We start from the raw sequence: 16,316 nt of genomic DNA on the forward strand, positions 1-16,316 counted from the left end.
GTGAAGCTAGTGGGTAGCTAGTAACGTGGGTGTGCGTATTCACATGGACCCCTTCCCAGAAGTAATGCCGCAAGGCTGTACCGGGGAGATCCAGGGTCTGTGAACAGGGTGGTCTTATCGAGTCGGCGGTAGTCCACCGTTGTCTGGATGCAGATATCCACCCTACTGAAAAACCTTACGAGGACGCGGCGTTCACGCAGCTTGAAAAACGCTACCTGGGCATTGGCCCTAAAGGTGCTCAGAACACAAGAGTGAGTGTGTCAAAATTGGATCCCATTTGATGAATGCCATATGTACATGGTTGCTGACTACTGAGAAGGAAATCAATCCCACTGCCGCATAGTCAATGTATTGTGTAACTTTGATTAGCTATTTTTACAAAATAATAGAGATTAACTTAACTTGTTTGGAAGAAGTAAGGTAAACGAAAAACTGCAATAGACACCTGAGAAGACATGTCAGATTATGCGGGGGTTGGGAAGCGCCCAGGAAGCAACCACCGTGCATGAGCCGAAATGACCTCCCTACGACTCTTTCATGGATGAGTTTAGCATCCATTGCATCCTCTCTACGGATTGACCCAAGGTTGTATCTATGTCACCAACAAGTAACATGGTATTCCAATAAGGAACATGGGCATGCCGATATGACGTGCTCCACCGATTCTACTTCAGTCTTCACATGTATTCCGTAAAGTCCGGGAAGCCTGCAAGGCAGCCAGGTTCAGACAACACATCTGTGATTTCAAAAGTACATCTGACCATTGGCCTTATTGATTCAACCAGTTTGAGTTTCAGACTTGACTTAAACCAAAGCTGCTAAATCTAACATTAAAAAAATAATGTTATGAATTCAACGGCATTTTTCCAAAAAGAAATACAAAAATTTCTTATGAAATAAGTTTTAGTATTTTTATAATTTTATAAAGTGTATTCAGGGCTAGATTAATATGTTACAAATATTCATATCATTTGCTTCTCTAAACATTCTTAATCGGAGCCCTAACTGTTCATACGATTGATGATTTCGATGGCATAATTCAAAAATACATGCTCTCAATGCTTGCAATCGGGCATGAGTTCCTGAGTGAACTCGAAAGCGCCTTTGAAAATACTTTTTATTTGTAGTCACAAAATTCCAAGGCTTTGCCTTCTGCCACTTGAGCCTCAAATAAATGATAATTTGAAATAAAATCGCTTATTGAAAGAATTCTGAATCTGCAAAATAAGTCTCAGAATCGGTCTAAACGTCATTGCCAAAGACATTATGTAACTGACCGCTGGAACTATTGCAATTTTCCAGATATTGATTATCTGAATTACTATAGCACCTAATCATTTTTCAAACTTCAAATTGGTTCTAACCGACTGCTAAAAGTAGAAGAGAACGGTCCAAAACGCACCCCTTAAGCTTGTTCGATGTTTTCGCCCATATAAACAAAAATATCAATCCATTTCAACGTATAGGTGCAAAATTTACAAACCCAACTACATTTCACAATGATCTCCTATTCGAAACAATAAGGTTTTCATGACTTTCTAACGCATTTAAAAAAATGTGGTGGTCTAAAATAACTCAATTGCATGTAAAATGATGGTGAACGCATGGTTGTTTGTTTTTTCTTAATGGATTGAACTACAGTCTTACGGATGTGGTGGAAGAATAGCGAATCGTTAAATTTGATTGAATATGATGTAATTTTGCTGAATTTTTCCAATGGAGCTCAATGATGGATAACTAATTGTGAGTTGTAATGGTAATATTCGTTCATAAATGTACTACAACAGATTATATGAGTGAGGTCATCTTGCCCCAGGGGTGCATTTTGGACCGTTCTCCCCTACTCAGTTTTGCGGAAAAAGTAGTTTATGTTTTTTTGTGCCGATTGTTTCGATTTTGGATAAAATAGGTAAAAACCATTTTTTAATCTTTTTCGGTACATATGACCCACCGTGTTGAAAAAAATGCGACCGTAGATTTTCAATTTTGATTTTTTAGTATACAGTCGACTCTCTACATCTCGATGTTCTGTATTTCGACATCTCTCCCTATGTCGATGGTTTCCTCAATCCCTTCAATCTACATACATTTGGGCATTCTACATCTCGATAACCTCCTTATCTCGATATCTCTCTATCTCGATGTGTTCTGATCATATTTTGTTCTGAATTTTCTCTCCTTATGTCGATATGTTTGAATTTTTAGGCTACTAGACCATCTTTGGGCAGTAACAAACATATCAACAACAAGAAATGACATTTGTTTTGTTGTCGTTTTTCATAGCAACGAGCTTTTTTGGATCTAGTATCTATTTAAATTTTCTTTCCATTCCTCGATCTCTCTCTATCTCGATGGTCCCTTCAATATCGAGATGGGGAGTCGAGTCAAGTTCGAGACACTGAAGACGGCCTCACAGTCGAGGTCGAAATACGTATCTGTGAAGATAACAAAACGTGGTGGAATTAAATGGAAAGTACTGAACTCGTTTTCGACAGTTGTTTAAGTATATTAGTTTCATATACCATGTGACGAAATTGGCATGTCTTGATGTCTTGAATTTTGGCCATTAGATTAAAAATCAAACAGTTCACTTTCATATTCAATGGTTGCAAGAGTTGTATCTCTTCAAATGTAACTTGTTTGTCCGGCCTGTTAAAAGTTACAATCGCCCTTTTTTCATTGGTAGGCCCGGAATGACACACAGCCATTCCTTGTTGTGCCTGCTGATATCACGAAGTATGTCACCAAATGAATGTCCGACGCCACTTCAAACGCACACAAGCCCCCTAACTTGCCCACACGGTCAGATCTATTTGCTACCTCCCACTCGCTATTTAGCTACGTCCGCAGCATGGATAGATTGCAGCAACTGAGATACGACCTGACGCAGACTAGCCTCGATGGCAGATCATCATCATCATCAGCATGATACTGAGAGTCAGAATTATCATCAACAGTTGACAATTTTGATTCCAATCGGGCAGCAGACACTTGATTGCTGGTTTGAGTCCCTGGCCTAGCTTGAATCAATGTCAACGTCGACCAGACATGAAATAATGTTGTGCAGTGAACATTGGTTTGCTCGCAAGGGAAAACTCCGGGAGATAGATGCGCTCGTTATTGTTCGTTTGGAACTATTCTACTGCTTAGCTCTTGATTCTTTGAAAATTATAAGAACCAACTACAAATGCCATCTAAAAAGGTGGAGGTAGAATGTTTCAAAGATCTGTTTCTTAGAAATCAGAATTTAAATCACACGAATGTGAAAAAAACATGTAAATAAACTATAAACTAGTGAGACATGTAAACTTAAATATACAAAATTAAACCAAAAGCATCGACAGAGCTATGAAGTTTCGAAGCCATGTTATTATTAATGCATTCGTATAAATGTTGCTTTTTGCCACTCTGAAACTTCCGAAATTCGAACCCATCCACCTTCGGCGTGGTCTGCTAAGTTGCCACGCGTTTACCGCTGAACCTCTAAAGCCCTCATATGAACAAAATGCTTTTCAAAACTACGCCGCACCCCACGGATTCGGAAACACTAGACGAATCCGTGTGGTTCAACAGTTTGTCCCATCTGAGCTCGAATCACAGGTTGTTCCCTCAACGTCATACTTCCGATGCTCGACAAACAGTGTAGTAATTACTGGGATGGGCTCATATATTGACAACAATCGAGATTCACCCGGAACCGCTATCATTCAAGCCGGGCGTCAAACCGTCTGAGCGCTCATGTCGAACCATAACCCGGCCCGATAGCAGCAAGCAACGCAACGCCGCTTGACAAACAATCCGACATCGTCGTCGAAGTCGTCAGGAGTAGGGTTGTTTCCGATGTTGGGTCGTGTTGCGTAGTTCATGTTGTTTGTGGGCTTAGCTGCGGATGGGTGAACGTTTGAACAGTGATTCGATGTGATTAACATTGAGTGTCGGCTTTTCGAAAGAGATCGACACACATCTCCGGGCACAAACGATGCCCCCGGAGTACTCCGGGGCGAAAGCCGATACGTTTCATTTGACACAGAGTATGAGTATCGGTAGACTCGACTTTGGCAGGAGGACCTCCTGTTGAATATTGTTCGGCATCATACCGATCCGACCGACTGCAGGAAAAACAAGGAAATTTTTCCATTATCGTATATGTATTTGGTTGCCAAGCCTGGCTTTAGGTAGAAGCAATTTCCACTTCGGTGTCATGCGAACTCATTTCGCAAATAGAGTGACATAAATTTTGATGGGATTTGCTACGAGATGCGATTTGGGGCCGAATTTTATGCATACCATTTTGTTGGGAATCTGATCGCAACGCTCATATGTTTTGTTTTCGATCTCTTCGGATTACGGATTTATTGGAGTTTCCACTCGTCATCATATCCCATAGCATCGCAACGTGAGTACAAGACATTAATTGGGTATTCATATTTACGATGAGCCATTTTCGAAAAGAGAATATCTTAGCGCAGATCCTATTTATAAGCTGATCTAGAAAGCTTAGTTACTTCTGATATCCAGATTTACATGATTTATGAAAGTCTCCATGTAACTCAGAACTTGAAAGTTGCTTTTATATTTTGCCTGAGTTTTGGAAAATGTCACCAAGCGTCAATAAAAAAATACCCAAGTTTTCGAGAAGTAGATTCAGTTGATCACAAATCGTATTGAGTATCTCTAAACTCCATCACTGAGAATACTCTACAACATATGTACGCAAGAATTGTTTTTTTTATACATTTATTTCCGTTTTACTTTCACGCACAAAATATCACGTCAAGTAAGTCAAAAAGCTACTTGATGCTGAACGCTCAGATTCTTGGAAATTCTACATTTCTGAACATCGTAGGATTCCACAATTCCTCTGAAATTTTTCCGCTTTTTTCAGTATCTTGTAAATTTCTTGCAATTTTCAGGATTCAATCAATAATGCCATGTTTGCAATTGAGAATCAACGTGGATATAGTCACATTATTCTTTTAGAGATTAACTCATGGGCTCTGTTTCGTCCAGGTTGAAACGACCCACGTTGGGGTTCATTACTGCGGGCCTCCGGGCGGCGCTGAAGAAAACCATACATCAGACTGGACTTCGACTGATGATTTAGTGCCTCCGAGAGGCAGCGTGCCTGCTCGAAGGTTACGATTAGAATATTATAAAACTGATATGGATTAAGAAACGTCTTCTTCTTCTTCTTTCATGGCTCTACATTCCAACTGGAACTTGGTCTGCTTTTCAACTAAGTGTACTATTAGCATTTCCTATAGTTACCCAACTAACCACCAAGCATTAATTAATGCATGTAATCAATTACAGATCATCATATTAAATGCTAATTGCATTAGATCAGTTTTACCGATGTAAAGCTGCATTTGTTCATCGCCTGTCAAGCAACGATACACTAGTTCAACGTTACGAATGCAGCGATGCATTACATATTATGTTTTATTTCAACATGTCAAAGTAATAAGGCATTATTTCGGTCGTAAAAGGGCCTTTTTCAACTTTAAGTCAACTTTAATGGCTATATTATTTGCAAGCATATATAGCTTCATGGTTACTTGGGTATTTATTGAAAGCTTTTCCATGCCCGCCATTGCATGAGTATGCACCTTGTGTGGCAAGTACATTGGATACACTATGCCCAACGATTCTAGAATGTTTCCCACCCGAAAACATCCTGGATCGAACCGAGAATCGAACTCGCCATCTCGGGATTGGCAATCCTAAGCCTTTGCACGCAAGGCTAACTGGAGACCCAGGACGTATTTTTTAAATATTTTTCGATGTTCAGTTTTTTCACTTTCCAAACCTTATTTAATTTCATCGTTAAAGACGTCTATTTGGGCTAAACGAATTAGGTATCCTAATTTCTAAGCTTCACATCTCTCCAATCACTAACATCACATAACATATAGGCATCTTTGCCGTAAAATGTAAACCTTGCACAATTTTGAAGCGCTAGCGAACCTAGCGGTGAAAGTCACGCTTTACTGAACAACGTGCATAAGACAGAGCAGCATCGCATGTTTACTGTCTCTTTCTTTCGTCTTCGATGTACGAGAGCACCGTTCGTCGATTGTTGATACACAAAGAGCCAAGTCTGAAACTTGAAGTTTGTTATGCCTATCTGTTTTGTGCCAACATGCAAGTTTCTCAAATCTCTTACTCTTAAGGCTTTGTCTTATATACATTTACCTACAATACAATTTATTTTATGACGTTGGAAGGATATTTTGGAATAAATAGAATTGAATTTCAAAAGCTTTCGACGATTTTATTCTTTCAGCTTAACAATATCGTCGTCTAGACGCATGTACTATGGAGTGTGGGTTCGATTCCCGAAGAGAAATTTTTCTAGAGGTAAAAAATTCTCCACTTGTCCACTGGTTGTTGTGTAAATGAGGAAGAGTCTCTTGTCATAAGACGAGTTTGTAGAATCCCATTGAATTCCACCACTTAATTGTATCTTGACAGATACGTATTTCGACCTCAACAGTAAGGCCGTCTTCAGTGTCTCGTACTTGACTCGACTTTTTTTCTAAAGACGAAGAGTCGTTTGGCTGAAACCCATTAGGCCGAAAGCCATTTTGCCGAATGCCACTAGGCCGAACAAACCATTATACCAAAACCCATCTGGCCGAAAGTCATTTGGCCGTAAGGGCCATTCAGCCGAATAAGTCATATGGCCGAAAAGGACATTACATGCCCGAATAGGTCACTTGGCGAATAGGTCTGTTGGCCGAATAAGTCATTTGACAGAACAAGTCATTCGGCCGAATAGGAGACGAGACCTCTCGCTTCTCACTCCTGTCATATGCCTTTCGGCATAATGGTCTGCTCGGCCAAATGACTTTCGGCCAAAGGGTACTTCGGCCAAACAACTTTAGGCCTAGTGGCCTTCGGCCAAGTGGCATTCGGCTGAACGGCCCTTCTCTACTGCTTCAGTGAGTGCAGCAATAATTCTTGACGCCATTTGGTATGAGCAGAGCCGTAGCGTGGACTCTCAGCGCCCTTGGCGAGTCGTTTATTGAGCCCCTCTTCTACTAAGAGAAATCAAATACGTAAATTTTACATTTGGAGAACAATTTGAATCTCATACCTAAAAACATACTTCAAATAGCATTCAATATTCAGGAATATATTGGATTGGAAGCTGATACCTGAAATCCACAAAGAAGGATGGAATAGAATACCTTTAAAATTATTTGAAATTTTGTGATACTTTTTGACTTTCGAAATAATGTAAGGAAACTTGTAGAGCCGGGTTAGAATCTAATAATAAGGCTACGTTTTGTTGTGTAGCCTATAAATATCTTAAGAAGATGATGAAATATACACCGAAACATCGGAAAATAGACGCCACAACGATTCAGCGGTTTTATAAGACTGAAAATTATACAATATTATCCCATTAAAAAAAATAAGCATTTAGATATTTAAACAGATATCGTGACGAAGGAGTCGAGGGGAGGAAGTTCAAAATCAATCATTTTTGCGGGATGCACTAAATGAATACTTCCATTTATGGTTTTTGCAAGCATTTGTAGTCTTTGTTCGGAAATGGTTAAAGCAGTAAAGATTACTTGTCTTGCTGAAAAACCTAACAATTGTACGAAAAAAACTTACGCAGATCCAGAATTTTTTATTTTCAAAATCCACGCACTGCTAGATTTTGTTGGGTCAATAAAATTCAACTTTAAATGGAGTCGGTCGACGCTCAAAAACACAATCGCTCCTATTCTTATCAAGGAAAATCTAACTCTGAAGCGGGCCTGACCATAGTTTGGACTACTGGACATATGTGGTTACTGGTTGGATTAAAAAAAATCCCTTCTATGGTGAAGTGACCTCGTGAGATTGGCAGAATCGCTATCGGACCTAGTCGAATCATGAAAAAAAAATTACACTACAGTCGATTGGTTGAAGGCCGGAATCGCCATCTAGAGTAAGCCCTTGGATGATTTGGAGATGCCACTGGACCTAGTTGGGTCAATGAAATGAGGTAGGTGTTCGGACTTGGTTGGAATCACTATTAGACCTCGTCGGGTTGGTTGATGGATGAAATCAACATCGGATCTATTCAGATAAAGGAAAATCCTATTCTGGATTGGGGCTGTTGGTGGTCTCGAGGCTCATATACACATATGTAGTTTGGTCAATAGAATCCAACTCTGAAACGATTTAGTCGAGGGCCGAAAACGCCAAAAAATTGTCCTTACTCAACAATTCTAACAAAGCAAATATTTAGGAGTTATCGATATTCCTCGATACAGCCGCCGATATAACTCAACGTTATTCAGACTACATAGAGTTTTTCTAAATTAAACAAGCAAATCGATATCAAATCGCAAAACCAAATCACTACCACTACAAACCAATCATAGGAGCAAAAGGACCCTTCGGAATTTGGTTAATCGCTTGGTTACGGATGTATTTTTTTGAAGGAACCCACATGGAAAAACTGAATCATTTCTTCACTATTCATTCCTCACTGCTGAAACATTACGGTTCCGGAGGACTCTCGGTGGCCGCAATAGTGCCCAAAAACTTTACCAATTGCAATGCGGGTATCAAACATCATGATTTCAAATAACTTTATAAGCTACTATCAGATTTCCTTTTATTCAATTGCCTTTTTCAACCCGGTCCCTGAGAATCCTGAATAGTAGTCAAAACTAAAACCAACACATATAACATGGATGTAAGATAATGGAAAAATATTCTTTGTTTGCTCTATAGATTAAATACTAGATTACGCTTACCAGAGGTGAACCAGCCAAGAGCTGAAAGCCTCTTTAATAAAGAACAAAAAAATAGATTACACATCTCTGCCACATACCCATGGATCAACCCATACTCGGTTTTATAAATACATGACCTCTAAGTAATGAAACTGTTTTATCTATTATATAGTAAACATTGATTTTGACGCCCCCCTGAAGGCTGGCGCCCTTGGCGGGAGCCAACCTGGCCAACCGCACGCTACGGCGCTGGGTATGAGGTGATTTGGCATAAAGACCATTTGACAGAAGGGACATTTGGCATAATAATAAACTGCAAGTCAAGAGTGAGTCATTTGGCGTAACGGCCTTTTTTATAATTTTGAACTGTGAAAGAGAAAGGGTTATTTATGTAATTTTTCATATAGATAAAGTAAATCGAGGATACATTCTGATAAATTTAGACTGATAGAAGAAATTTTCCGACGAGACGGACGAATGAAACGGCAGAACTACTTCCGAGTAAAAGATCACATTCATCATTGTCTTATTCCAGTAAAACAGCTACTTCCAAAACAGGAATATCAATTCCCGTTGCATGATGCTGGACAAACACCTACTTCTGAAGAAGAGATCAAACCCACCTTTGCCCAACGCCTATTTTGGAAAGAAGTAATTAGATTCATCATTGGCTTATAACAGGCAAACGCCGACGTCCACATCCACCAATGCCTTATTCTGGGCAAACTCTTATTTTTAAAGAAAGCACATCACAATTACCTCAATCCGGGCAAGCGCCTACTTTCAAATAAGGGATCCCATCTACCATTGCCTAATTCCGGGCAAGCACCTTCTTTTATAGAAGGGATCACATCCACCATTGCTTCAATCCGCACAAGCGCCTACTTGAGAAGGGATCATATCCATCATTGCCTTAACCCGGGTCAGCGCCTACTTCTAAAGAATGAATCACATCCACCATTGTCTTAATCCGGGCAGGCGCTTCAGTGAACATCAAAAACAAAATTATGCCAAATATCCGTTATGCCCAATAACCCTCACTTTTGACGCTGTTCACAAATATGCCAAAGTCCGTTATGCCAAATGACCGTTATGCCAAATGGCTTTTATACCAAATTACCCACTCCCAAAAGTATAGAGGTCTTCTTCAACCATTTACTTAAACCGGGAAGGCGTCAAACTGCTACCGTGGTTCATCGAAATCCGTACACCTAAGCACTTCAGTATATGTGAAAGTCTTTAGAAAATACGAACCAAACGCACTTAAAACGTTCTTCGTTGATATCGGTGCATGAAGGCCTCTATTTTTGAAATGTTTCATTTTGATACATTACAAACTACGAAAAACATGACAAAATGAATAAAACCACCTCATGAATCGTACAAAATGCGTACATCTTTATTTCAACTAATCATTTGAAAAAATGAAGATCGATTGACTAATCTACCACTGTGAATAATTCAATACGCACCTTGAGATGTGATCCGTTTGATCTTATACAACAGTTCACTGCAATTTGTATTTTTGTTATTTTAATTCCAAAGCCTACTTTCTACTTCCAAAGGCCAAAAAGCTTAGTGTCAGGTATATAAACAGGATACGATATTGTACTGCTCGTAAAGAAAATCTACTCATCCACTTATTTTTAGTAGTAACGAAAAATAAGCGCCAGATAGTAGCCTAAGAAAAACATACCTTCCAAAAAAGAGCTACTCCGTGATTGACCAGAATCAGTGACATTGCACAAAAAATCAAATAAATGATTGACTGGGATTGTTCAAGCATTTTCATTGTGCAAGTTTCAGAGACTCAAATAACGACGCCGGCCACGTCCTTGTAAGTAAGGATTTACGAAGAGGGCAGACTTATAAGTAAGTGATTTTTGCTATTTGAAGACCGTGTTTACCTCTGCGTCTCCACAAAAACCACAGGAAGAATTATCAGTTAGTCGGTGGGGATAGTTGGATCTGGATTCACTCTGAGTAGTGATGCGACCGTGGCAGGTTTTTTTTACACAATGATTCTAGCGAACTATTATTCAGCCGCAAAAACAGAAGGAACCAACTACCTGCTGATTCAATTTTTGACCGCAAAGCACGAAGATACCGAATTGTGCGAAGTGTCTAAGAGCCGAGCATGAACACGATCATGCCACACCCAGGGCTGCCATTATGCCAGATATATCTGGCACTGCCAGACTTTTTGGTACCAAAAAGAGAAAAGGAGAAACCATCCACAATGCCAGACTATACAAATTTCAGACAGATTTTTTGGTTGGTAGAATCTTCCTCTAATCTAACTCACCGAAGCCTCATGCACGAGCTGACTCGCTTGCGATTCTGCATGGAGAGCATCGCGCATGAGTTTACCACGCAGAATCGCATCGTTTCGCTCATTAGCCGAAAAATGATTTCGCTCCTAAAAGTGTCAATACCCAATCGAAGCGTATTTTATGTTTACGTATGAATTTGTTATCCATTGTTTTAAGCAAATAAAGTTATTCTGATGAATTTAACGAAGAAGAACACGCAAAAATCACGCAATGATGCAAATCGTGAGTCGAATCATGGACGATTCTCTGAGCCATGAGTCGTGTGAGTTTTGCCTCGCGCTTGATTTGAATCGTAGGTGAGATTTGTGAATTTGAGTTTTCACCAACACTGATCGGTAGTATATGAGCCACAGAAAATCATCTAATACAAGTGTGCTGTTCGGAATGCTACAGCTAAAACAGTTCTCCGCAGTGCAGTGACAAGTCAGAAATGGCCGCAACTTCAACTCGCTTCCAAAAACACCTTTTTTAAATTATTATTTTATAATTAAAGTGAAGGTGTGAAGGTTCCGCGGATGTTGTTCTGGACTGCAGTTTAGCCATGCTTATTCCCAGAGATCGGTTTCAAAGAAACAAAAATTAAAGGGCCAATGTCAGGCGTATTTACTTACGTTTGGAGCTCTGGAAATGCTTACATCGTAATAATAATCCCAATAATATGTAATCGTTGTCTACTTCCATGGCTTATCACATTTCTTGGTGATTCAACAATCCGGTGTCCTTCTGGAAGATCCGAAACATCATTAAACTTATTTTGATGGACCTGAGTCGCCACCAGAGGTCCTTCGGGATATTCAAAGCATCCGTAAAAGCAGACAGTTTGTATAACTCATCCGTCTCTGAATAACAAATGATTGATGTGGCCCATTCTCATATGAGTGGAGTGGATAATGTGGAGAAGATTATGAAGATCCGGATCCTCCGTAAAAGGGGTCAATTCTTGATACTCATCTAAGAGGAGCGCAATTTTGTTGAAATCTTTTCATTACAATCCACAAATGATAGTCCCTTCCCATAGATTTTTAACTCAAGATCAAAATCCTCTTCATTTTTATAAAAATTATGACGGCAATTTTTTTTTTTGCTACAAAAATTCAATTATTAACTATGTTTATCAAAACTATTTTTGGAATATCTGTGGGCTTACCATTCTTAATCTGAATACTTTTTAATTTGAGCTACGTTTATTTGTCGAATAAATTAAAAATGCTATCAACGTCATTTAGAGTTACTTAGAAATTCAAATTTAAAACGAACCCTGTTTGAATTAAGTCAAATAGCTTACTCCAATAAATATTTATATTTTATTAATATTTTTTCGAAACATTCGGATCTTAGTTTTCATTCAATTCAATCTGAATTTTTTGAAATATTTGAAATGTTATGAACTCTAATAATATTGTTTTGTTTTGTTGTAATTGTTTCGAGGAATATATTAGGCGGAAGCAGACTTTCTTTTAGAAGAATAAATTTTGAATAAGCATAGAGCAAAAGCAAACATATTGTCAAACAGAGAAATTTTTGTTACGTGTAAAAATGTTCAGGTCATATGTTTAGTTAGAATCATTCAATTAAAAAAAATATAAAAACAAGTTTCTTCGCCAGATTTTGTCAGATTTTTAAGATGCAGCATGCCAGACTTTTCTTAAAAAGTAGTGGCAACCCTGGCCACACCATGCGTACCCGGTGGCATATGCAAACTCGCAAACGAAAACTAACATCTGCCATTTGCGTTGGACTTCCAGCTTTCGAGACTTTCAGTTGGAGACGCTTTCTTACGGGCTGAAAATTATAAAGACACCAGCGGTGTCAATTTGGGGTTTTCGTCCATTCGTTGTTGCTTTGTAGAGCGACCAGTCGAGCTCGTGTATCCGCTAAGGCCGCCTTTCGAGATAGCCTTATGGAGGGAAGTGAGACTCGCCTGATAACCGAACGAAACCCACCAGATAGTTGCCAAAATCTGTGGTAGGAACTACCTTCACACTGATGAGGTCCCGACGCACGTTGGTAGCTTTGGTTGGTAGCTTTGGTTTAGTCCTCGTATGGTGAATTGGAAAGAAAAAGGAAAGGAGATCAACGGGTGCAAGTGGCGTTAAAGCCACCAAAGTTAATTAAAACCCTCATTACAATTTGCAAACGATTACAATTTTTCTTCTAAAATTCGATGGTAATAATTCCGACTTTCCTAGAATAACAAAACTCATAACTTAAGGCCAGCTTTGAGGAAAAAAGCTGCGTAATTAATTGAGTCGATTAAAATCTTTGTTCGACATGCTAAAAAGTACCTTCTAAGGAAGAAGCATCTCCAGGTTTAATCGATAATTTCCCAGTTAAAATGGAAGCTGCCGCTAATTTGTAGATTTGGTCGACGACTTTGAGTGGTATACTAATATTTTGCACCAATGTGGAGAGCCTACTGATACCTGGAGTGTGATACTAGAGCATCTGATGTTCACGCGACTACACGATGACTTTACGCATCGACAGTCGAGATCCCGAATAACAGTTGCCTCATCGAGTTTCTTGGAATGCAGGATTCGTGTCCGGGAATCAATATCGGTCAACCACTTCCATATCGTCAACCAACCATTATTAAAGCCACCGAACTAAAGGTGTACATTGGATCGAAAACCGGGAAATGTCATTAGCTGGGCCAAAAATGTTGACACGTTCGGCCAAATGGCCCATCCTGCCAAACGATCCCTTCGGCCAAAAGGGCTTTTCGGTCAAACGAAATTGTTGGCCAAATGATCTTTTTTTTTTGGTCCAGGTAACTATTTCGGTCAAATCTAGCATGATTTTTGAAAACGTCGTATGTTCAAAACAGACTCTCTCTCATAACGCTCCATTACTCTCCCCATATAGCCATTCCGGCGAAAGTACATTTTCGGCAGGCATTACAATCTATCCCAGCATTCGATCTTTTGAGCAAAGATACTGATGACATGATGAGATATTAATCTTATCTGCTCAATAAACAACGTGCAATGTTCGTCATGGAAAAACATTTTTTCAGTGCTTCAGTGTAGCAACATCTTCGCAATGTTTCCAAACCCCGAGCTGCGTTGGCTATCAGGATCATCATCAAATGCTCAAATATCTGTACAGATTGCTCTTTGATTAGAGATCATATCTTTGCCTAAGCAAAGACAAAATCATGTGCTCAGATGATATTGCAATGCCTGTTTTTCATCCTAATGATATTCAGCCAGTTGGGTTTCGGCTTAATGGATTTTTCGGTGAAACAACTTCCGGCCTTGTGGTTTTCAGCCAGTTATCGATATCGATAAATACTTCTATTGCATATCTTGGTCAACCGTATATGGAATCGAGCTTAATAAAGGATCCGTTGCTTAGGTTTTGTTCACTACTGCTCGTTAAAAAAAACATCTCGGGTGAAATCGAATCAATTCAAGCTCGGTGGCATCCTATAAATTGTACCTGATTATCATCTTTTTTTTTATTAACTAGTTTTATTTGCTAATTATCTAAAACATGCATTCATTTCTTAGATTAGGCGTTCCGTGTTTTCTTAACACTATCATCCTCATTTGCTATGTTACATTTTTAGCTATCGGTAATACATTTCAATTGCCTCTGGCAGTTAGAATTTTTCCTCTGGTTGAATTGAACCATGTAGGAATTACAATGTTTTCAACTTAAACTAATCTTAACCTATTTAATCTAAGGGTACAAGGAGTTAATCGTTGCAATAGAAGATTGCAACGATTTTTGTCTAAAATTGGAAATTATTTTGTTGGACATTTGTTGCAATGTCTCAATATTAGAAATTCTATGAAGTTCATTGGTACTATACCACGGAGGCAACTTCAGAATCATTTTCAAAATTTTATTTTGAATCCTCTGGAGTACCTTCTTTCTGGTATTGCAGCAACTAGTCCATATTGGCACAGCATACAACATGGCAGGTCTAAAAATTTGTTTGTAAATCAAAAGTTTGTTCTTAAGACAAAGTTTTGATTTTCTGTTTATAAGTGGATATAGGCACTTAATATATTTGTCACATTTGGCTTGAAGGCCTTCAATGTGATTTAAAAGTTAATGTTTGATCTAGCAGAAGTCCTAAATATTGAGCTTCGCTGGACCAATTAATTGGAACCCCATTCATAGTGACAATATGTCTGCTAGAAGGTTTCAAATAAGAAGCTCTCGGCTTATGTGGGAAAATTATAAGCTGAGTTTGGGAAGCATTCAGGGGAAATTTTCCATTTTGCAAGTAAGTGGAGAAAATATCCAAACTTTTTGCAATCTACTACAAATGACACGAAGGCTTCGCCCTTTGGCTGAAAGGCCCGTGTCATCTGCAAACAAAGATTTTTGACACCCTGGTGGTAAATCAGGTAAGTCAGAAGTAAAAATGTTATACAATATGGGCCCCAGTATGCTGCCTTGGGGACACCAGCCCTTACAGGTAATCTATCAGATTTAGTATTCTGATAGTTTACCTGCAGCGAGCGATCTGATAAATAATTTTGGATCAGTTTAGTGATGTGCAGAGGAAAATTAAAATTCATCAATTTTGCAATCAAACCTTCATGCCAAACACTGTCAAATGCTTTCTCTATATCAAGAAGAGCAACTCCAGTCGAATATCCTTCAGATTTTTTGAGCCGAATTAAGTTCGTAACTCTTAATAACTGATGAGTGGTTGAATGCCCATGGCGAAAACCAAATTGCTCATCAGCAAAAATAGAATTGTCATTAATATGAACCATCATTCTATTTAAAATAATCTTTTCAAACAGTTTGCTTATTGAAGAAAGCAAACTGATTGGGCGATAACTAGAAGCCTCAGCTGGATTTTTGTCCGGCTTCAAAATTGGAACAACTTTGACGTTTTTCCATTTATCTGCTGATTATCATCTTTCGGGAAGTCATTTCACCACTTCTATTCATTTTCTTTCACATGAATTAAATACAAGAAAAAAAACTTTCTAGGGAAAAATTATGGATTCGAATCATGACAACCCATTGGTTTATTTTAGCTTCAAAGTGTTGGCTGGTTCATAGCTTCAAAGGCTAGCCAATTTTTATGTCACACTATTTTTCGTGATACTGTTTATTGTTATGTTCGTACGGGCTCTATCGTACATACAATTACTAAACTGATAACAAACTTTGCCTCAAAGTTAATTTTCCGCTATCGACTACTGGAAGCAATTTCAAATCCTCATCGTGTGTCTTATCTGTCAGCGGTCGTTCCATGTAATACACATCGTAA

At 38.8% G+C, this 16,316-nt stretch overlaps 1 protein-coding gene across 1 annotated transcript in view; it reads left to right on the forward strand.

The window, feature by feature from the left end:
• LOC134202716 (axotactin-like) overlaps positions 1 to 16,316 on the forward strand; it is a 162,791-nt gene that overhangs the window by 28,818 nt on the left and 117,657 nt on the right.

This window comes from Armigeres subalbatus, unplaced genomic scaffold (assembly GCF_024139115.2).
Source record: "Armigeres subalbatus isolate Guangzhou_Male unplaced genomic scaffold, GZ_Asu_2 Contig137, whole genome shotgun sequence".
Taxonomy (NCBI): Eukaryota; Metazoa; Arthropoda; class Insecta; order Diptera; family Culicidae; genus Armigeres; species Armigeres subalbatus.